At 50.3% G+C, this 19,271-nt stretch overlaps 1 protein-coding gene across 2 annotated transcripts in view; it reads left to right on the top strand.

The window, feature by feature from the left end:
- The first annotated feature begins 12,289 nt into the window (after positions 1-12,289).
- Positions 12,290-19,271, top strand: part of csdc2a (cold shock domain containing C2, RNA binding a) — a 58,225-nt gene continuing 51,243 nt past the window's right edge. For both annotated transcript variants that reach the window (XM_073033828.1, XM_073033825.1), the window contains exon 1: positions 12,290-12,447. The gene's annotated coding sequence lies outside the window, so the exon portion shown is untranslated. The remainder of the gene's footprint in view (positions 12,448-19,271) is intronic.

Genomic DNA, 19,271 nt, shown 5'->3' with positions numbered 1-19,271 from the left:
GAGGTGGTGTTCATGGGTTCAATGTCCATTCAGAAATCTGATGGCAGAGAGGAAGAAGCTGTTCCTGAATCACTGAGTGTTGCCTTCGGGCTTCTGTACCTCCCTCCTGATGGTAGTAATGAGAAGAAAGCGTGACCTGGGTTATGGGTGTCCTTAATGATGGATGCTGCCTTTTTGAGGCATCGCTCCTTGAAGATGTCCTGGAGACTACGGAGACTAGTGACCATGATGGACTCTCTGCAGCTTCTTTTGATCCTGTGCAGAGCCCTCTACCCCACACTATATGGTGATGCAGCTACTTAGAATGTTCTCCACAGTACATCTGTAGAAATATGCAAGTGTTTTTGGTGACATTCCAGATCTCCTCAAACTAATGAAATATAGCCACTGTCGTGCCTTCTTGGTAACTGCATTGATATGTTGGGCCTAGGTTCGATCCTTGAGATGTTGACACTCAGGAGCTCGAAATTGCTCACTCTTTCCACTTCCCATCCCTCTATGAGGACTGGTGTGTGTTCCCTCGTCTTACCCTTTCTGAAGTCCACAATCAGTTCTTTAGTCTCACTGATGTTGAGTGCAAGGTTGGTGCTGTGATACCACTCAACCAGCTGAAGATATATCTTGCTCCTGTATGCCTACTCGTCACCATCTGAAATTCTGCCAACGATAGTTGTATTGTCAGCAAACATAGATGGCACTTGAGTGGTGCCTAGTTGCACAGTCATGGGTGTAGAGAGAGTAAAGCCGTGGGCTAAGGACACACCCCTGTGGTGTGCCAGTGTTTATTGTTGTGAGGTGGAGATGTTGTTTACAATCCACACAGATTGTGGTCTTCCGGTAGGAAGTTGAGGATCCAGTTGCAGAGGGAGGTAGAGGGACCCAGGTCTTGGAGCTTTTACATCAGAACTGTAGGAATGATTGTGTTAAATGCTGAGAAATAGCCTGACATAAGCATTAGTACTGTCCAACTGGTCCAAGGCTGCATGAAGAGCCAATGAGATCACATCCACTATGGACCTATTGTGGCGATAGACAAATGCAGTGGGATCAGGTCCTTGCTGAGACAGGAATTGTTCCTAGCCATAACCAACCTTTCAAAGCACTTCATCACCATAGATGTGAGTGCAACTGGACGATTGTCATTAAGGCAGCTCACCCTGCTCTTCTTGGGCACTGGTATAATTGTTGTCCTTTTGAAGCGGGGGGAACTTCCGACTGTAGCAATGAGAGATTGAAAATGTCTTTGAACACCCCCCTGCCAGTTGGTTGGCACAGGTTTTCGGAGCCCTACCAGGTACACCATCAGGGCTTGTTGCCATGCAAGGGTTCACCCTCCTGAAATGCTGTTTGATGTGCCCATTTAACAATATTGTGAGACGGCATGCCTCCACCAAAACGTTCCAGCAGTGTGTCCCAATTCCCACTTCCCTGCACGCAGACGGCACCGAAGGACAGATTGAACCCGTGTACCTGGAGTTGTGAAGCAGCTGCACTCTTAACTGGACATCAGTGGGTAGGGAATGCGATCAGGCCCAAAAGAGAAATAGCAGGTGGGATGGCCTCCCAATTTGGAGATGGGGGGTGGGGGGCCAAGGGATCAAGTAAGTTGCAGGAGTAAAGGTGAGTCGGAAAGCTCCATCATGGGTACAATCATAGAGCCATGCATTCAGTGACCACTCCTGTATCTAATAAAACGGCCACTGAGTGTATGTTTGTGGTCTTCTGCTGCTGTGGCCCATCCGTTCGAGGTTCAACGTTGTGTCCATTCAGAGATGCTCTTCTGCACACCACTGTTGTAACCTGTGGTTTTTGAGTTACTGTCACCTTCCTGTCAGCTTGAACTAGTCTGCCCATTCTCCACTAATCTCTCTCATTAACAAGGAATTTTCACCCACAGATCTGCCGCTCACTGGGTGCTTTTTTTTTTGTTTCTTACATCGTTTTCTGTAAACTCTAGAGTCTGTTGTGCTGTAAAACCCCAGGAGATCAGCAGTTTCTCTGAGATACTCAAACCACCCTATCTGGCACCAACAATCATTCCACAGTCAGTCAGATAGATCACATTTCTTCCCCCATTCTGATGTTTGGTCTGAACAACAACTGAACCTCTTGACTGTGCCTGTGTGCTTTTATGCATTGAGTTGCTACCACATGATAGGCTGATTAGATATTTGCATAAACGAGAGGTGTATGTAGTAAAATGGCCACTGAGTGTTTATAGCGAATAAGGTTGGTAATTGATGTGTTGAAGTGTCATCAACCCACGCTCCAATTCACTGCAGTAGAAATCAATGGTAGAAGTACTTTCTCAAGACCGGGATAGAGCAATGCAGGACAGAAATAGGTCTCACATCTATATCAAACTTCCATTAAGTAAGGGGTCCATGGACCCCAGATTGGGAGCCCCCCCCCCCCCACTGGATGTAGGGAGAAAGAGAGTGAAGTTGGGGGAAAGCGATTTGCTAAACAAACTGGAAAATCAGTGACCGCTTGTGGTTCTAGAGAGGGAGGTAAAATCAACCAGTGAGTGAGGCCTGAGGAAAAGGAAGGTCTTTCAAGTGGATTCGGTGTCAGGCGTGGCAAGAGACTACTAGGACGTTCTAGGATTACTAGGATTAAAGGACGTTCTCGGTGAGGCTCCGAGAATGCGTGGCATCCTCACCAACCCACGAGAACCCATGGCCCGTCGCTGAGCAAAGCCAAGCAGGAGCATTTGGGCAGGTGCTGAAGCTGTTGGGTCTTCACCGCAGGAGGCCAGGGAGAATGGCGCCCCCCCCGAGCAACTCCTGCCCCACTTACGGCAGAGGCTGATGACCCCACGTCACCTCCATCAGCAGATTACTCAGAACCGGAATGGATTGTCACGATCACAAGGGGAAGCAGAGTCAATATGAAACTCCTATTTCTGGGGGGCGGGGGGGGGGGGGGTCAGAGAATACAAATTAAATCGGAGGAGCGTTAGCTCTGTTTTGATTTCTTCCATTATCTGTTCCACCCTGACAGGCTGTGTCACCGCCTGGTACGGGAACTGTACTACCCTTGGTCGCTGGGCACTGCAGAGAGCGCTGCGGACAGCCCAGCGCATCCCTGGATGCGAACTTTCCCCTATTCACGACATTTACAGCAGCAGGTAAAAAAGGCCCGGAGGATCATCAGGGACTCCAGCCACCCCAACCACAAACCGTTTCAGCTGCTTCCATCTGGCAAGTGGTACTGCAGCATTAAAGCCAGGATCAACAGGCTCCAGGACAGCTTCTTTCTTCAGGCTTTCAGATTTATCAATGGACATCGATCTAATTGTGTATCTGACTGTACATTGTATCTGATTGTGTATCGACTGTACATTGTATCTGATTGTGTATCGACTGTACATTGTATCTGATTGTGTATCTGACTGTACATTGTATCTGACTGTATATTGTATCTGATTGTGTATCTGACTGTACAGGCATGTATACTGTATAAAACAATTATGATTACAATCAACACACACAAAATGCTGGTGGAACACAGCAGGCCAGGCAGCATCTATAGGGAGAAGCACTGTCGACGTTTCGGTCCGAGACCCTTCGTCAGGACTAACTGAAAGGAAAGATAGTAAGAGATTTGAAAGTAGGAGGGGGAGGGGGAAATGCGAAATGATAGGAGAAGACCAGATGGGGAGGGGTGAAGCTGAGAGCCAGAAAGTTGATTGGCAAAAGGGATATAGAGCTGGAGAAGGGAAAGGATCATGGGACGGGAGGCCTAGGGAGAAAGAAGGGGGGAGGGGGAGCACCAGAGGGAGATGAAGAACAGGCAGAGTGATGGGCGGAGAGAGAACAAAAAGGGGAGGGGGAAAAATAAATAAATCAGGGATGGGGTAAGAAGGGGAGGAGGGGCATTAACGGAAGTTAGAGAGGTCAATGTTCATGCCATCAGGTTGGAGGCTACCCAGACGGTGTTGTTCCTCCAACCTGAGTGTGGCTTTATCTTGATAGTAGAGGAGGCCATGGATAGACATATCAGAATGGGAATGGGACGTGGAATTAAAATGTGTGGCCACTGGGAGATTCCGCTTTCTCTGGCGGACAGAGCGTAGGTGTTCAGCGAAATGGTCTCCCAGTCTGTGTCGGATCTCGCCAATATATAAAAGGCTTGATGATTACAATCTTAGTGTTTGGGCAATATCCTCCCACATATCCCTGCCTTATTGCTTGAATATTGCGACAGAGAAGCTCCATAAAGATATTTTACTCCCTTAATGTTGTCAGATGGATGTAAGTAATAAAACTCTAATTCTAATTCTAATTCAATTATCTTGTACCCATATCAGTCCTCCCAGTATTGGCAAAACTTAATATTCACTCCTGAGTCCAATTCTATGAGAATGATTTCAATCCAGGCTGCCGATTGTGGTTACATTTCCTGCACAAGTTCCACTGAGTACAAACCACACACACAAGATGCCGGAGGAACTCGGAAAGTCCAGTGGTATGGTAGCGTGTCAGGTTGACTATTGCTGCAAGATCGGGGTTTGTCTATAAGGAATTTGTACCTTCTCCCCGTGACCGTATGGGGTTTCTCCAGATGCTCCTGTTTCCTCCAACATTCTAAAGAAATATGGTTAGAGTTAGAGAGTAGCTATGTTGTCACAGGGAGCGTGGTGATAATCATGGCCGCCCAGCACAACCCTTGCTGATTTGACTTGATGCAAATAACACACGTTGTTGTGTGTTTCAGTGCACACGTGACAAATCCAGGCAGCCTCTGCGGAGGGGAATAAACAGTCGACGTTTTGAGCCCAGGTAAAGGGTCACAGCTCGAAAAGCCGCCTGTTTACTCCCCCTCCGTAGATGCTGCCTGACTTGCTGAGTCCCTCCGGCATCTTTCTGTGCATTGCTCAACATTTCCGGTGTCTGCGTTATACCCCTGGCGTTCCTGAATGCAAACTGCAGCGCGGGTCACTTGTGAGCTGGAGACGGACTGACAGCTGACTGTTCAGGCAAAGGTCATCCGGAGCATAAGCTCATTCAAAGCTCTGCTGACCGTAGCCGAACTTTGCATCCATCAGCGTTGTGTTCAGCGATCTGTTTGACATGTTGTACACAAAAACAGTTAAGAGCCAGGGAGCAGAGAGCATGCCCTTCATCCCACCAAATCCTTGCCAATCATCGAACACCTATTTGTACAATTCCCATCAAATCCCATCCCCCCCCCAACCAGATTCTGCTACTGACCCGCACATAAGGGCACGTTCAGACGGAGACGTAACGTAAAGATTTTTACTCCTCATGTATGTGAAGGATGTAAGAAATAAAGTCAATTCAACTAAATACCTACAGTGGTGAATGAATCTGCAAACCCACACGTATTTGGGATGTGGAAGGAAACTGGAGCTCCTAGAAGCAACACAGACAGTCACAAGGAGAGCGTGCAGACTCCACACAGACAGCACTGGTTACTTGTGAGTTGGAGACGGAGGTCAAGGGTGAAACTGAGTCACTCGAACTAAACAGACACTGAAACAAACTCTGATGAACGCTTCCAGGCTCTCGTCCCGATCTATCTCTAAGATCCTCTCCAGCCCGCTGATAAAAGATCCATTTTCTTGCGGGCACTCACTGATACAAAGAAGCATTATGAATCAATGAAAGATCACACACAACAAAACAGACAGACAACCCAAGTGCAAAAGACAGCAAGCTCTGCAAAAATACAAAAAATAATAACTATAGATAGCTGGGGTGCTGAGGACTTTTGCACATTATTGTAGTAATTTTATATCTTGCACTGTACTGCTGCTGCTGCAAAAAAACCCACAAATTTCATAACACATGTGAGTGATGATAAACCTGATTCTGATCTGGGTCTCTATTGTGGACTGAGAGTGGGAAGGGGACAGGGAGAGGGGCATCATGGTTGGGAAAAGTTACTGAATATCTCTTGGAATACAGTTAAGTCAATCATCAAGAAATGGAAAGAATATGGCACAGCTGTAAATCTGCCCTAGAGCAGGCTGTTCTCAAATACTGAGTAACCATGCAAGAGGAGGACACCAAGAGACCAATGACAGCTCTGGAGGAGTGTGGTGAACTAGATATACCTGTCTGGGCTGCTCCTGTGTCTCCTCCCACTGACCCCTGCTGACTGCTCCTGTGGCTCCTCCCACTGACCCCTGCTGACTGCTCCTGTGGCTCCTCCCACTGACCCCTGCTGACTGCTCCTGTGGCTCCTCCCACTGACCCCTGCTGACTGCTCCTGTGGCTCCTCCCACAGACCCCCTGCTGACTGCTCCTGTGACTCCTCCCACAGACCCCCTGCTGACTGCTCCTGTGGCTCCTCCCACAGATCCCTGCTGACTGCTCTTGTGTCTCCTCCCACTGACCCCTGCTGACTGCTCCTGTGACTCCTCCCACTGACCCCCTGCTGACTGCTCCTGTGACTCCTCCCACAGACCCCTGCTGACTGCTCCTGTGACTCCTCCCACTGACCCCTGCTGACTGCTCCTGTGACTCCTCCCACTGACCCATGCTGACTGCTCCTGTGGCTCCTCCCACAGACCCCTGCTGACTCCTCCCACAGACCCCCTGCTGACTGCTCCTGTGACTCCTCCCACAGACCCCCTGCTGACTGCTCCTGTGACTCCTCCCACTGACCCCTGCTGACTGCTCCTGTGGCTCCTCCCACTGACCCCTGCTGACTGCTCCTGTGGCTCCTCCCACTGACCCCTGCTGACTGCTCCTGTGGCTCCTCCCACTGACCCCCTGCTGACTGCTCCTGTGGCTCCTCCCACAGACCCCTGCTGACTGCTCTTGTGTCTCCTCCCACTGACCCCCTGCTGACTGCTCCTGTGACTCCTCCCACTGACCCCTGCTGACTGCTCCTGTGGCTCCTCCCACTGACCCCCTGCTGACTGCTCCTGTGGCTCCTCCCACAGACCCCCTGCTGACTGCTCCTGTGGCTCCTCCCACAGACCCCTGCTGACTGCTCTTGTGTCTCCTCCCACTGACCCCCTGCTGACTGCTCCTGTGACTCCTCCCACTGACCCCTGCTGACTGCTCCTGTGGCTCCTCCCACTGACCCCTGCTGACTGCTCCTGTGGCTCCTCCCACAGACCCCCTGCTGACTGCTCCTGTGGCTCCTCCCACTGACCCCCTGCTGACTGCTCCTGTGGCTCCTCCCACTGACCCCCTGCTGACTGCTCCTGTGGCTCCTCCCACTGACCCCCTGCTGACTGCTCCTGTGGCTCCTCCCACTGACCCCCTGCTGACTGCTCCTGTGGCTCCTCCCACTGACCCCCTGCTGACTGCTCCTGTGGCTCCTCCCACTGACCCCCTGCTGACTGCCCCTGTGGCTCCTCCCACAGACCCCCTGCTGACTGCTCCTGTGGCACCTCCCACAGACCCCCCCTGCTGACTGCTCCTGTGGCTCCTCCCACAGACCCCTGCTGACTGCTCCTGTGGCTCCTCCCACAGACCCCCTGCTGACTGCCCCTGTGGCTCCTCCCACAGACCCCCTGCTGACTGCTCCTGTGGCTCCTCCCACAGACCCCTGCTGACTGCTCCTGTGGCTCCTCCCACAGACCCCTGCTGACTGCTCCTGTGGCTCCTCCCACAGACCCCTGCTGACTGCTCCTGTGGCTCCTCCCACAGACCCCTGCTGACAGCTCCTGTGGCCCCTCCCACTGACCCCTGCTGACTGCTCCTGTGGCTCCTCCCACAGACCCCCTGCTGACTGCTCCTGTGGCTCCTCCCACTGACCCCTGCTGACTGCTCCTGTGGCCCCTCCCACAGACCCCCTGCTGAATGCTCCTGTGGCTCCTCCCACTGACCCCTGCTGACTGCTCCAGTGGCTCCTCCCACTGACCCCTGCTGACTGCTCCTGTGGCTCCTCCCACTGACCCCTGCTGACTGCTCCTGTGGCTCCTCCCACTGACCCCCTGCTGACTGCTCCTGTGGCTCCTCCCACTGACCCCCTGCTGACTGCTCCTGTGGCTCCTCCCACTGACCCCCTGCTGACTGCTCCTGTGGCTCCTCCCACTGACCCCTGCTGACTGCTCCTGTGGCTCCTCCCACTGACCCCTGCTGACTCCTCCCACTGACCCCTGCTGACTCCTCCCACTGACCCCTGCTGACTCCTCCTGTGGCTCCTCCCACAGACCCCTGCTGACTGCTCCTGTGGCTCCTCCCACTGACCCCTGCTGACTCCTCCCACTGACCCCCTGCTGACTGCTCCAGTGGCTCCTCCCACTGACCCCCTGCTGACTGCTCCTGTGGCTCCTCCCACTGACCCCTGCTGACTGCTCCTGTGGCCCCTCCCACAGACCCCTGCTGACAGCTCCTGTGGCTCCTCCCACTGACCCCCTGCTGACTGCTCCTGTGGCTCCTCCCACTGACCCCTGCTGACTGCTCCTGTGGCCCCTCCCACAGACCCCTGCTGACAGCTCCTGTGGCCCCTCCCACTGACCCCTGCTGACTGCTCCTGTGGCTCCTCCCACTGACCCCTGCTGACTGCTCCTGTGGCCCCTCCCACAGACCCCTGCTGACTGCTCCTGTGGCTCCTCCCACTGACCCCTGCTGACTGCTCCTGTGGCTCCTCCCACTGACCCCCTGCTGACAGCTCCTGTGGCTCCTCCCACAGACCCCCTGCTGACTGCTCCTGTGGCTCCTCCCACTGACCCCCTTCTGACTGCTCCTGTGGCTCCTCCCACAGACCCCCCCCCCGCTGACTGCTCCTGTGGCTCCTCCCACAGACCCCTGCTGACTGCTCCTGTGGCTCCTCCCACTGACCCCCTGCTGACTGCTCCTGTGGCTCCTCCCACTGACCCCTGCTGACTGCTCCTGTGGCTCCTCCCACTGACCCCCGCTGACTGCTCCTGTGGCTCCTCCCACTGACCCCTGCTGACTGCTCCTGTGGCTCCTCCCACAGACCCCCTGCTCCTGTGGCTCCTCCCACAGACCCCTGCTGACTGCTCCTGTGGCCCCTCCCACTGACCCCCCCCGCTGACAGCTCCTGTGGCTCCTCCCACAGACCCCCCCCTGCTGACTGCTCCTGTGGCTCCTCCCACAGACCCCCCCCCCTGCTGACTGCTCCTGTGGCTCCTCCCACAGACCCCCCCCGCTGACTGCTCCTGTGGCTCCTCCCACTGACCCCCCGCTGACTGCTCCTGTGGCTCCTCCCACAGACCCCCCCCTGCTGACAGCTCCTGTGGCCCCTCCCACTGACCCCCTGCTGACTGCTCCTGTGGCTCCTCCCACTGACCCCCGCTGACTGCTCCTGTGGCTCCTCCCACTGACCCCCGCTGACTGCTCCTGTGGCTCCTCCCACTGACCCCCGCTGACTGCTCCAGTGGCTCCTCCCACAGACCCCTGTATAAAGGCGACTGTGGGCTGCTGCTCTCCCTCATTTTCCCCAGGATGTAGTGTTGTTCATTCTTCCAGTCAATAAAAGCCGATACCCTCGCTTCTTACGTCTCAGAGTGAGTTATTGATGGTGCATCAAGGAGTTACAAGCTTCAGTGGCTGAGATGGGAGAGACTGCGGATACAACAACTGTTGCCCAGGTGCTTCACCAGTTGCAGCTTTATGGGAGAGTGGCAAAGAGAAAGCCACTGTTGAAAAAAGCTCACATGAAATCTCAGCTAGAATTTGCCAGAAGGCACGTGGGAGACTCTGAAGTCAGCTGGAAGATCCTATGGTCTGATGAAACCAAAATTGAGCTTTTTGGCCATCAGACTAACGTCGCAGGTTCAATGGGCCAGATGGCCGACTTCTGCTCTTATTTTTTATGTTCTTGTGTTCTGAAGAATACAGTCGATGTTTTGGGCCGAGACCCTTTGGCAGGACACTAGAGATCCAGACACAAGAAGTGCAGTTGTTGTTCACACCAAACATCAGAATGGGGAAGAAATGCGATCTGAGTGACTCTGACTGTGAGATGACTGTTGGTGCTAGACAGGCTGGTTTGAGTATCTGAGAAACCGCTGATCTCCCGGGATTTTTGCACACATCATCTCTAGAGAATGGTGTGAGAAACAAACAAAAAAGATCTAGTGGGCAGCCGTTTTGTGGGTGAAAAGGCCTTGTTAATGACAAAGGTCAGAGGAGACTGGTTCAAGCCGACAGGAACTCAAATAATCGCATTTTACGACAGAGGTGTGCAGAAGGGCACCTCGGACCGTACAACATATCGAACCTTAAAGCGGATGGGCTACAGCAGCAGAAGATCACAAACATACATTCAGTGGCCACTTTATTAGGTACCTCCTATATTGAATAAAGTGGCCACTCACTGAGTGTTTGCAATCGTCTCCCAAACAAATTGGTTCCAGTGATGGCTCTTTGCCACAAGAGCAGAGACTGAGTATGTGAGGACTGCTTATTTTGGAGTTTGCATGAAAGAGAGATCTCATGAAAATGTATAAAATTCTGAAGGAGTGGGATATGCTGGATAAAAAAGGGAACGTTGAGAAGCGCTGGCGGGGAGCACGGTTCGTGAATGAGACGTGGACCATTCAGGACAGAGACGGACATAAATTTCTCACTCCGAGGGTGGTGAGCCTTCAGAATTCTACAGCTTAGAGGGCTGCCATTGGCAAAGAGCATTTGATTCCTGGGCACGGAGGGAATTAATTCGGATTCCGATTCGTTTATCCACCTTCGAAACATACCGCCGAATGTGTTGTCTGTGTTCAGCTGAGGATGTGCTTGGGGTCGGCCCAGAAGCGGAGGCACACTCTCCAGCATCAGCCCATGATGTTTGCAGACCCCACAAGCAACAGAACAACATCAGGGAAGCAAGCCCCTTACCTCTGCCCCACCCGGCTAAGAAGCACATACATAGACAGTCCCCTCCCCACAGGACAGGCTGTCTCCGGTCTTCCAGCCTCCCCCGGACTCACAGACTTTGGACTTTCAACTAACCCTGTGGACTGGTGGGCTCACAGAGACTGGGCTCTGGATTTCCCTTGTGGGCTTTCAGAACCAGGGCTTTGGCCATTGAGCCTCGATTTCTAGGCTTCCAATTAACCAGGATTTGATCTTCAGAAACAAACCCTGAAGTCCAGGCCTCGAACTCTGGACTCTCCGGTGACCAGGATCCTGAAGACTAGGCCTCAAACTCTGGTCTCACTGACTTTCATACCTGGGGTGGGGAGGCTTGATCGACCTGTGTGTCCCCTGCCTGCATGGAACTCCGATCCCAGAACCCACTAATGGCTCACTAACCACCCAACCCTCGGCCTTGCTGGTCTGCTGGCCCAATATCTGACCACAGATGTCCTTTATCGCATGTCCACGTCACTGGGCTTTGGAGTGGAGTGGAGGCCGACATTCCAACCTGACCTCTAGTTCCCCACATCCAGTCTCTAAACCCTAAGCCCAGCCCCGTCTCCAATACCATCCCTATCAACCTAGAAAGGACCTCGCCATGGCAACATAGTGATTAGTGTGATGCTATTCCGGCGTTCAATTCCGGTGCCACTCTGTAAGGAGTCTCTGTCTATCCTTCCCGTGGAATGTGGTTTTTCTCCAGGTCCTCCCGCAGCCCAAAGCCGTACCGGGCAGGTTAATTGGTCTTTGTTAACTGTCCCGTGATTGGGATAGGGTTAATCGGATTTGCCAGGGGTTGCTGGGGCGGAAGGCCCGGAAAGGCCTGCACCCAGCTGTATCGCTAAATAAAATTTTAAAAATAAAATAAATCTGATCCACGGCCTCCATGGAGACCACACAGCTCAGAGCTATCTGGACTTGAAGGAATGTGGGGATAGTTTTGGACAGTGGCGCTGAAGTAGAAATCAGAAATGATCCTTATGAGTGGTAGAGAAGGCTTTAGGGGTTGACTGGGCCGACACCTTCTCCTACTTCTCGTGTTCTTTATATGAGTAATTTAAGCAAGTACTACTCGATTATCCAGAATGCATTCGAGCCATGCAGACCTGTCTGTCTCTTATGGAAGAAAAACAATTGTTGTAATTTGGTTATTGCTCCTGAGCTGATGTCAATCACCAGAATTAACTTCCCGTCAGGATTCAGTGATTCACCTCCCTCCCCACTCGATGTTGACAACAGTTGGGCTGCGCAGCCTTGCGCGGCCGAATAGCTTTTGCAAATCGAGGAAAGAGAGCAAAGGATGGCTGAACAGCAACTTTGGGGGGGGGGGGGTAAAGAGACACGGGAAAGAAAATATAAACAGCAGTTATCAGCCCAAGGCATTGTGATATTCTCTCTAAATTGGCTCGAATCTCCACCCATTCTTTTTCCGAGGCTGCGTGATTGACATAGTGATGTCACAAAGAAGGGTGGGGCTACAGACTGTCAGTTTCCACAGAGAGAGAGAGAGCAAGAGAACATTAATGTTAACATAAATAGCAGGCACCCACAGAAACTGGAAACTGAGGAACAATACAGGCTCCTACCAGAGGACCGACACAGTGCCGTGCCCATTGCTCTGGGGTTTCTGTTTGAATAGGTAAGGAATTTGTAATTGAGATGGAATTGTTTGGGCTTGCACATTTTAACAGAGGCTGGGAGAAAGACAACGGCACAAACAATCGAACTGCGTATTTCAAAGGTCTCAAAGGATCATTGTGGCTTTCTCTCTTCCTATTTCAATATTTCATGCTGAATAGGTTTCCTTATGAAGCAAGTAAACAAGGGGGGGGAAAAAAAGCCCCACTTGGTGCTGGCATCGTTCCTGTATGTGTTAACCGTTTCATCTTTCTTGTAACATCTTCCGTTTCTCTCCACCTCTTTGTGCCATGTCGACTGCCTTGGTGTGTGTGTGTGTGTGTGTGTGGTTCAGACAAAGACCATTCCACCTGAGCTGCAGTGTGTGACCGTGGGGGCTATAAGACCGAGTGTTAGTATTCCAAGCCGCCAGCCCTGTACTGAGGGAATGCCACACTGCAGAAGGGGCAATCTCTTACATCCCAATCAAGGCCCCATCTGCTCTCTGCAGGCGATGCGATAGCAGTGTTTCAAAGGAAAGTGGGAGCGTTTTTTACCCCCCATCCCGGTCCCCTCACCAATATCTTATCCCTCAAGCAATATCTCTAAAATAGATGACTTGGTTCATATCGTGTTGCAGGGTGTGTGTGTGTGTGGGGGGGGGGGGGGGGTGGGACTGCAAAAAAGCATTTCCATATGTTGAAGTCTCGTAAATCAGAAAAACTGCAGATACTGGATCCCTGACATGAAAACAGAAAATGCGCTGGAATCGCTTGGCAGGGCAGGCTGCTTCTACTGGAAGGGAAACGGTTAAGATGCCAGGTTGAAAGGTCCTTGACTTGAAATATTAATTAAGCAGAATCCTTCCTTCAGACCCTCTCCAGGGTGGATAGACATGTCGCCTCCGCCTGGCAGCTATCGCCGCGGATAAATCGTTGCCTGGCGGTGGGAGTGCTGGGGTGGGTCCTCGTCGGCTTTTTGGAGAGAGGCATGGGGAGGAAAAGGTTCTGGGAGGGAGGAGAAGGGAAGGGTGACTGACTTCCATTTTTCAGTGCTGAAGTGCAAGACAGGGGTATTAAATGGTGTCATCGCCTACTTCCTGTTCAACACCTCCAGCATCAACAACAACATTAAAAATACTGCACCCACCGTAACTCTGACACAAAGCTATACGCGGAGTAGAGGTTCAGCTGGTAGAGATCTGGGTTCATTCCTGACCCCCAGCGCTGTCCGTGTGGAGTTTGCACGTTCTCACCGTGGTCAGGTGGGTATCCTCCAGTCACTCAGGTTACCTCCCACATCCCAAATGTATGCAGGCTGAGAGTGTTAATAGCAGTTCTGGGCCTCTTGTCTAAGAAAGGATATGCTGGCGTTTGAGAGGATGCGGAGCAAGATCACGAGAATGGTCCTGGGAATGAAAGGATTAACATATGAGGAGCATTCGATGGCTCCGGGCCTGTAGCCGCTGGAGTTTAGAAGAATGAGGAGGGAATCTCCTTGAAACCTACTTAATTTTGAAATGCCTAGACAGGGTGGTTGAGAGAATGTTTCCAGTAGTTTGGGAGCCTGGGCGAGAACAAGAACAGTCCTTTCAGAGCAGAGATGAGGAGGAATTTCTTTAGCCAGAGTGGGGGGGGAAAGGCGGTGAATTTGCGGAATTCGTTGCCACAGACAGCTGTGGAGGCCAAGTCACTGGGTATATTTAAAGCAGAGGTTGATAGGGTCTTGATTAGTAGGGAGGGTCAAAGGTTATGGGGACAAGGCAGGAGAATGGGTCTGAGGGGGAAAATAAATCAGTCACAGCCAAATGGTGAATGTGTTACGGTTAATTGTATGTTTAGTCTGGAGTGTAGTTGGGTGATAGGGAGAATCGATGAGAACATGAGAGAGAAATGTAGGATTAGTGTCAACGTGTGGCTGATCATGAGGGGCTGGGAGATTCCCTCCTTGAATCTGCAGCCCTCCCGTTCTCCAGAGATGACGCTAGAAAGAAGGCATGACAGCAGCTATATTTCATGGGGAGTTCCCGGAGATTTGGTACATCACCTAAAATGCTCGCAAATTTCTTCAGATGTACCGTGGGGAGTATCCTAACTGGCTGCATCACCATCTGGTATGGGGGTGGGGGTGGTGGGGGGGAGGGCTTGCTCTGCACAGGATCGAGGTAAGCTGCAGAAAGTTGTGAAGTCAGTCAGCTCCTTCATGGGCAGCGGCCTCCCCAGTGTCCAGGACATCTTCAAGGAGCGATGCCTCGGAAAGGCAGCGTCCATCATTAAGGACCCCCATCACCCAGGACACGCCCTCTTCTCATAGTTACCATCAGGAAGGAGGCACACACTCAACAATTCAGGAACAGCTTCTTCCCTTCTGCCATCTGATTCCTGAACAAACATTTAACCCTTGAACAGTACTTCACTACTTTCTTATTTCTATTTTTGCACTTCTCATTTAATTTAACAATTTTATATATATTTGTATGTTTGTATGTGTGTGTATATTAACGAGGGGTGATTGATAAGTTCGTGGCCTAAGGTAGAAGGGGTCAATTTTTGAAAACCTAGCACATTTATTTTTCAACATAGTCCCCTCCTACATTTACACACTTAGTCCAGCGGTTGTGGAGCATACGGATCTTGGACCTCTAGTAAGAGTCCACAGCAGGGGTGATTGATATGTTCGTGGCCTAAGGTAGAAGGAGATGAATTATACAGCTCTCTTTATATGCACATGCAGTTCAACTCTTTGAGTGATTATACAGAAAGTTTGAAGTTAATAACTCATCAGGGGTGATTGATAAGTTCGTGGCCTAAGGCAGAAGGAGATGAGTTATTAACTTCAAACTTTCTGCATAATCACTCAAAGAGTTGACCTGCACGTGCATGTAACGAGAGCTGTATAACCAGACTCTGATTCCATCTGAGGAGCAGGGTTCTGTTCTCACACTGCTCCCACCAGCCACCTCAGTATCCACAAAATCAGGGTGCAAGCAAGCAGTCCTTAATCCTGAAGGAAGCTGCTTCGGGAAAAGAATTAGGGTGTTCTTATTACTGTGACAGTTGTTGGGTTTGCAGTGTTAATTAGTATGAGAAACGGACGTGCTTTCCAGCAACGCTTCGGTTTTTATGTGTGTGTTTGCACTTAACTGCTGGGAGTGTAAACCAGCCAAGAGCCCACTTAGATGTGGCATGTAATGCAAGTGAAAGTTCCTCTACTATTACAGAACACGGCATACGGGTGTGTCTTCACAAGAATCATGTTAGATTCTAATACCAATAGGAAACATTTTGGTAGGCCATCCTTCAAGCAAGCCTGCTAAGTTACAGTTTTATATCTAAAACACCTTGCTGAGACCATTCAGAAATGTGTTGTTTGCATCAATGACCTACCAAGTGTAAATGTGCGTTGGGGGGCAGCCGGCAAGGGTTGCCATGGTTCCGGCGCCTGCGTAGCACGCCCACCACTTACTAACCCTAACCGGCAGGTTTTTGGAAAGTGGGGTGAAACCGGAGCACATGGAGGAAACCCATGCAGTCCCAACCACTGAGCACGTCTACACGGAACACTGTCACCGGAAAGCAGCATCCATCATCAGAGATCTTCCACCACCCAGTCCGTTCTCTTTTCTCGCTGCTGCCATCAGGTAGAAGGTACAAGAGCCCCAGGACTCTCACCACCAGGTTCAAGAACAGTTACTACCCCTCAACCATCAGGCTCTTGAACAAAAGGGGATAACTACACTCATCTATTGAGATGTTCCCACAACCAATGATCTCACTTTAAGGAGTCTTTATCTTATTATTTTATGCCCTCGTTATTTATTGTTATTTACTTATATCTGTATTTGCATAGTTTGTTGTTTCTATACTCTACTTGATCTTTCATCGATCCTGTTTACAGTTAATATTCAAAAGATTTGCTGAATGTGCCACAGGAAAAAGAATCTCAAGGTTGTATGTGGTGGTGTATATGTACTCTGATATTAAAATTTACTTTGAACATAGAAAATGTACAAACTTCTTACAGACAGTGGCAGGAATTGAACCCTGGTCACTGATCACCGGCGTGCAAGGCGTTAAGTGACCATGCCACCCTCACTATCCTCCACTCACTGCATTTTTCTTGAGAAATTATTCTTCCTTTGCTGGGGGGTGGGGGGGGGGGTGAGTCTTAGCAGTAACGCAAAAGTGACAGAGAGAGATCAGGCAGCCATCTCTACTGCCTGACCAAAGCATTGTTTCCAAATGCAACCAGTCAAATAACCTTTCTCTTTCCAGAGCTTTTCCATACTCTGTCAATGGCTCTCTCGTGCCTTCTGTTTCACAATGATGACTAACACCAATGTTGCTTTTAACAGGACAAGGGTGTGTCAGCAGTGACCATGACAAGAGAGCTTCATCTGGAGCCTGGGCTGTCACACTTTTTCAAGTCCTGTATACTATCACACTCTCTGTGCTAATCTTTTATTTCTTGCTTTCTTTTTCTCCCTCTCTCACTGGTGCTTTTATTAGAGCTGCTACCTCACACTCCAGTGACTCAGGTTGGATCCTGACCCCGGGTGCTGTGTGTACGTGTGTGTGTGTAGTTTGCATGTTTTCATCTGCCTGTTTACGTTTCGTCTGGGTGCTCTTTCCTCGTACGTCCCAAAGAAATGCAAATTTTTATGTTCATTGATTGTTGTAAGTTTCCACGAGTGTGCAGGTGATAGGGGAAGTTGATGCGTTTGATTTGGGGAGAAAAAAGTAGAATTAATAGATGGTTCATAGTGGGCTTTAGGGCTTGGCCTTGCTGAATTCCTCTGTCTGTCTGTCTCTCTTTCTCTGTTTCTCTCTGTCTGTCTGTCTGTCTCTCTCTTTCTCTGTTTCTCTCTGTCTGTCTGTCTGTCTCTCTCTTTCTCTCTGTATCCCTATCTGTCTATCTCTCTCTCTGTATCCCTGTCTGTCTGTGTCTGTCTGTCTCTGTCTGTCTATCTGTCTGTCTCTCTCCTCTTCCTCTGTCTATCTGTCTCTCTCTGTCTCTCTCTCTCTGTCTCAGTCTCTGTCTCTCCGTGTCTTTCTCCCTATATATTAATATTTATTTATAAACAAATGTGTTTATATATATTATAGTCTTTTCATCCATTGGCCACAGGTTATTTGTCTTCTTGGTCTCAAAAACCATCTGTGTTTAAAAATGAAACCCCAACTCTGTGACCTTCTGCTACAGCGAAGCCATCTGAATATCTGGTGTCACGAGAGAGACTGCAGATGCTGGAAATCTTGGAAATTGTGTGCACTGCTCCGAATAGCTGATGTGTGCAGCTAATCTTAGCACTGGCTTTGTAGGGTCAGAGAGATGCACGGCACAGAAAGCAGGCTTTAATCAGAATCAGGGTTTTTATTACCACGAATGTGTCATGAAATGTGTTGTTTGCGGCAGCACTACAGCGCAAGGCATAAAAATCACTAAAGGTTAATGAAAATTAATAAACAGCTAGTGGAAAAGAGGAACACTGAGGTTGGGTTCAGAGACCATTTTGAAATCCGATGGAGGAAGGGGAGAAGATGTACCTCCAAAGCTGAGTGTGGGTCTTCAGGCTCCTGCACCTCCTACCAAATGGTAGGAATGAAAAGACAGCATGTCCCAAATGGTGATGTTCCTCAGTGATTGATGATTCCTTCTTGAGATCTTATAGAAACATGTGAAATTATGAAAGGGATAGATAAGATAGAAACATAGAAAACCTACAGCACAATACAGGCCTTTTGGCCCACAATGCTGTGCGAAAAATGCCCTTACTTTAGAAATTACCTAGGGTTACCCATACCCTCTATTTTTCTAATCTCCATGTACCTATCCAGGAGTCTCTTAAAAGACCCTGTTGTATCTGCCTCCACCACCGTCACCGACAGCCTGTTCAACGCACTTACCACTCTCTGTGTATATAAAAAAAAACTTGCCCCTGACATCTCCTTTGTACCCACTTCCAGGCACCTTAAAACTGTGCCCTCTCATGACAACCATTTCAGCCCTGGGAAAAAGTCTCTGACTATCTTCACGATCAGTGCCTCTATCAGGTCACCTCTCATCCTCCGTTGCTCCAAGGAGAAAAGGCTGAGTTCATAAGGCATGCTCTCCAATCCAGGCAACATCCTTGTAAATCTCCACTGCACCCTTTCTATAGTTTCCACATCCTTCCTGTAGTGAGGTGACCAGAACTGAGCACAGTACTCCAAGTGGGGTCTGACCAGGGTCCTATATAGCTGTAACATTACCTTTCAGCTCTTAAACTCAATCCCATGGTTGATGAAGGCCAAGATAGAGACAGGAAAGTTGTTTCCACAGGTAGGTGAGTCTAGAACCAGGGGTCATGAGCTCAAGATTCGGGGGAGTAGATTTAAGACAGAGATGAGGAGGAACTGCGTTTCCCAGAGGGTGGTGAATCCATGGAATTCTCTGCCCAATGAAGCAGTGGAGGCTACCTCAGTAAATGTATTTAAGGCAAGGTTCGATAGATTTTTGCATTGTAGGGAAATTAAGGGTAATGGGGAGAAGATAGGGAGATAGAGATGAGTCATGACCAGACTAGCCACGAGCTTATTGAATGGCAGAGCAGGCTCGATGGCCCAGATGGCCGACTCCTGCTCCCATTTCTTTTGTTCTTGAGACATGTCCTTTTAAAAATGTCCTTGATGGTGGTGAGGGCTGTGCCTGTGATGGATCTGACTGAGTCCTCTGCATTGGAGTCTCTGGACCAGCCTGTGATGCAACGGGTCAGAATGCTCTCCTCTCTACATCTGCAGAAATTTGCTAGAGTCTTTGGTGACACACCAAACCTCCACAAACTCCCAATGAAGTGTAGCCCCCGGT

The sequence above is a fragment of the Hemitrygon akajei genome, chromosome 31 (assembly GCF_048418815.1).
Source record: "Hemitrygon akajei chromosome 31, sHemAka1.3, whole genome shotgun sequence".
NCBI classification, from domain to species: domain Eukaryota; kingdom Metazoa; phylum Chordata; class Chondrichthyes; order Myliobatiformes; family Dasyatidae; genus Hemitrygon; species Hemitrygon akajei.
The sequence above is the reverse complement of the archived record's forward strand: the minus strand, read 5'-3'. Positions and strand labels throughout refer to the sequence as shown.